Consider the following 5009-nt stretch of genomic DNA (forward strand, 5'->3'; position numbering starts at 1 on the left):
CTGCTGGGTTGGTTCTATTCTCAGCCCCGACCTCCACTGGAACCAATGAGTACTGCAGCCCATCCTGGTTCTGGCCATCACACACTCATGCTTCACTTAAACCAATAGGAGGTGTGCTGGTTGGATGCTGCATTCTTGACCGGCACAGGCAGCCTTGCCTTGGCATTTTGTATTGTATACCTTTTTTTTTTTTTTTTTAATCGCAACCGAACCTGGCCAGACCCCCGCACAGCTCCAGCGCACAGACTTGCCAGTGGATAACGCAAGCTAACTCAGCCCGGTTCGCCCCAACCCTGAGCCAATATATGTAAGTGGGTTACTTTCCAACGCCTCTTCTGGGTTGTTAACCTCCTTGCTTCCTGCGTTTATTTGTAGGGTCAGTGTCCTGTCAGAGAAACTTTTCAGGTTCCTCCACCAGACCCGTTCCTGGTGTCAGGCTTCACGCATATCAGCAGTTCCTTGGGCCAGCTCCGCTCTTCAACCCATTCTGGTTCCTGCTGTTGGAAGTTGGAGCCCAGCCACAGCTCGTTCATACCCACATATAGCTCTTACATGGCTCAGTTGAGGTTGAAACCTAGCTGAGTCCGTCCCACGTCTGCCTTGGTCCTCCAGAGTACCAAACAGTGCTGCGGTCTAAGCTGGCACAGTGCGTCAAGTCCCAATCCATATTTATGCCAAAGGACTACAACTGTGACCCGATCAGAATTCAGCCCCCATCTAGTTCCTGCATTCCATAGTGATAGACTCCACCCAGCCAAGGCCTCCCCCAAGCTCCACAACCAGGCGTGTTCCCAGCCAATATTAAGTATACCAGTAGTTGCTCTGCATCAGCTCAGCGCGCCCCATAGACTGTTATACCTCCTGCATTGTCTCCACCGGCCCTCCTAAACCATCCAGTGGGGTCAGAATTTCCACAGGGACTGGCCCACACAGCCCGACACATTCTAACCCAGGGTATGGACTCGAATGCCAGTCAGCGTTATGGTCTTGCCTACTGTGACCCCTCTGCTAATTCATCGTCCTATTAGGCAATGGGAACATCCTGCTGGACAAGCTCGTAATTTTGCCTTTAATTGAACTGCTGATTGGCAATCTGCACTATAAAATGAGTACAGGATCGTCAGAGGAAGATTTACTGCCATTGAGAATCTATAGGATTGATACACGTCCCCAGAGCACTGTGGGTTCAGCCTGGAACCATTCCTGCAGTATATCAAAGAACCCAAATTCCAAAACTCCCTGGCCGGGTGGCCATCAGGCAAAGCCTGGCGCCAAATGGCGCACTGGCCGCCCGGGGGTCGCTCAGCCCATGTACCTGGGTGTGCCTTGCTGGAGATGGGGCGACCGAGCCCCGAGCAGCATGGCTGCCCGGGGTGAGGTCGAATAAATCTTTAAAAAAATTTTTTGATGATTTTTACATAGGCAATTAGGGTACAAAGGATCAAGGGCTATAGGAAGGTGGGTGAGACCATTATTTCCACATTCTTTTTTTTTTCTTTCTTTCTTTCTGTATCTGGGGGAAGAGGATTCCAACCCTTAAGAGAAGAAGCCACACTCAGGCTCCCAAATACCTCTGCACCCTGGGATGGAGGACAGCCACCTGACACCATTGCAGGCCATCCCGATGTGGGGCATATGCTAAGGGTCCTGCTTAAGAGGTTTTGATAGTTCAACAGTTCTGAATTACTGCCGATCTTGCCATTCCAAGCACAAGAAAATCTCTCCAGAATACACTGGCTGACATAGTCCACCTTCGAGTCTCCGTTTGCCCAGGTATTCACTGCCAACATTTGGCTGGCATAGTTGATCGATTTGTTCTGTCCTCTGTCTTCTATTACAGTCTGAGGGTCCTCTGCAGGCTCCAATGTACTGCCATATCCTCCATGTGCATCTGGATATGCTGTCCACCGCTCCATATAAGCCACTGAGAAGACCAACCTCTGACACATGCACTCCACAGTCAGATGATGGAAACTGGAATTTCCTCCATGGCTGAAGTTCTACATTTGATCTTAGCCAAAAGGCTGAGAAGTGATCATCGTTAAAGTTCTGAGTCTGGCAGTTCAGTTGGAGAGATCCCCAAAGAAACTTGATCTGAGATGATCCCAGACCTGATTCTTGTGTGTGCTTGCCAATACAGGTCTGGCATAGTCTGACACCCCAGTCAGCTTATGCACATGCTGGTGGTTGCAATTGCTGGGTGAGTTCTGTCTCCAGCCCTGTCTTATACACAAACTAATGGGTGTTGTAGTCCAGTCCTGCCCACTACACACTCGGCCCTCACACAAACCAGTGGGAGCTAAAGCCTGGTCAGAGTGACCCATAGTAACCCTCACCAGGCCTGCCCCCTGCCCTGGTTCCCATGCTTTCCAGGATGTACAGTAAACTGGTCCAGTCTGTCCCACATCCCATTCAGCTCTAATACAAGTCAATGGGCATTGAAGCCTGGTTAAACCCATCCAGCCCTACTATCCAGCCCACACATGCTGGCAGGTGGAAAGTGGCAATCTTTTAAAATGGCAATAAAGGCCCATTTTAAATTGCTGGCTGGTCACAAACATGTAAAAAATAAGGATGAAGATTTGTAATATTTTAACTGATGGGCGCAGCGGCGTGGCCTAGAGGCTAAAGTCCTCGCCTTGAACGCCCCGGGATCCCATATGGGCACCGGTTCTAATCCCGGCAGCTCTACTTCCCATCCAGCTCCCTGCTTGTGGCCTGGGAAAGCAGTCAAGTAAGGCCCAAAGCTTTGGGACCCTGTACCTGTGTGGGAGACCTGGAGGAAGCTCCTGGCTCCTGGTTCCGGATTGGCACAGCATCGGCTGTTGCAGTCATTTGGGGAGTGTACCATTGGATGGAAGATCTTCCTCTCTGTATCTCCTCTCTGTATATATGACTTTGTAATAAAAAAAAAAATCTTTAAAAAAAAAAGATTTGTAATATTTTAACCGAGAGATTCAGAGAATAGTTGTTCTGTCCAAATGACAGAGTAAAAAATAAGTGCATTTTCTTTTTATTTTCCACTTCACCTTTGAGAGACAAGGAGAGAGAAAGAAAGATTATAAAAGAGAGAGAGAAACCCTTTCACTGGCTATGCCAATGACAGCCAAGACTTTGGCAGGAGCCATCACTGCTGCTTCCCACGTACTGCATTAGTAGGTAAGTAGGAATCAGGCACAAAGCGAGTAATTGAACCCAGGCACTCTGATGCAGATACAGGTATCCCATCCATTGTCTTAACTGTTGGGGCAAAAGCTTACCCCAAAACAAAATGGGACAGTTACGCAGCTAGCTGGCTTAGGTTTATTCATTGGAAGTCACACTCTCCCTGATCTTTGTAAATCTATCAATCAAATGATTCCTCTCCAGGACATGCTCCCCATCACCTGGGAACCATTGCCCTTCCCAAGATCACACGAAGACTGGCAATGCAGAGAGTCAAGCTTTCTATTCCCCCAGAATGGAAGCCAGAAACATCTTCCTCTTTCCCACTTTTCCCCTCCCATCCCACCCCACCCCACCCTAGCCCACCCCCAAACATGACCCATGTGTATCCGTGATCATCTCACCTCTTAAAAACAATATTTAAAAAAACCACATTCCAACCTTTTCTGCTTACACAGAGTGAGTAGATTTCATATTGTTCACAATAGAGATTTAGAAGCATGGGGGCCATTCCTTTCGTCTCCCCATTACAATTCTTTTTGAGTCTGTAAACTTGCATACCAGAACTGAGATGCAGCCCAGTCACATGTAGCACAGCTCCAGAGGATCCATTTGCATAGACTAAAATATTGATGGTGCACCTCTGGCTGGCACAGCAGGGCAGCCCTTTGCAGATAGCAGTGCACAGATGAAGGGTTCAAACAGATTAACAGGAACAAGTTAGACATCTGCCACCTCCTCCCCTGGCTGGCTATAATCTGAGGTACATGCCTATAGTAATGGTACTTTCTTATTTAGGGTGAGTTTTCTCCATAATGCAACAGGTTTTCTGAGGCAGGTGGTTTACATTTCTGGGTGGAGTTGGGGAGTCTACACTGCCCTTAGTTTGGGGACTTTTCCAATGTTCTGGGGTGATCATCTTCAATTATTCTTTGAATATCCTTCCCAATATAGTTAGTACATATACAAATGTCTAGTTATGTATACAGCCACCCCACTTTTTTTTTTAACACTTAAAGAAGTACATTTATGGAGTTGTATCATTCCTTGCCTTTTCATTTAGTAACATGTCTTGGTGACTATGCTATATAAGTGGCATCTTGGGCTACCTCCTCCTTTCTCACAGCTGAATGGTATTCCTCTGTGAGTGCTTAAGACTCTTCATACAATCAAATGGAACTACTTCAAAGACAAGCAGTTTGCTCCTAGAGGACATCTCCAGGGTCTCGAAAAGGGAAAGGGGTACCAACTTTATAAAAGGATTATACGGACAGCAGAAAGAAACAAACTCACCCTGAAGGCAAGCAGGGGTCTTCCTTTGACTTGTAACCACAGAGGAGATCTAAAAAAGGAGAAAACAAATCCCAGGAAAATATGTGTGAGGCAGGGAAAGACTCTGGTTGGTGGTTCCTGGGAGAACTGTGAATCGCAGTAGTTAGATGACTGCTTAGGAAAGTTTTGGGTGGGGGAGGAAGCTGGAATGATCAACTCATACAGCTAAAGCTGGAACTCCCTACACATGCTCAGTGAGCAGTGCTGGGTCCCTGAGTGGGAGGACATGGAGGTTAAGACAACTCTTAGGACACCACTATCACACATTAGTGTACTTGGCTTTGAGTCTCGGTTCTGCCCCCAATTCCAGCTTCCTGCTAATGTGCATCCTGGGAAGCATCAGATGATGGCTGAAGAAATTGTCTCGCTGCAACCTGAGTGAGAGACCTGAATGGAAGTCTGGGATCTTGGCTTACTCTTGGGCATTTGAAGAGTGAATCAACATTGGGAGATCTCTTTCTCTCTCTGCCCTTTTGAACTAACTAACTAACTAACTAACTAAATACATAAAT

This window comes from Ochotona princeps, chromosome 8 (assembly GCF_030435755.1).
Source record: "Ochotona princeps isolate mOchPri1 chromosome 8, mOchPri1.hap1, whole genome shotgun sequence".
NCBI lineage: Eukaryota > Metazoa > Chordata > Mammalia > Lagomorpha > Ochotonidae > Ochotona > Ochotona princeps.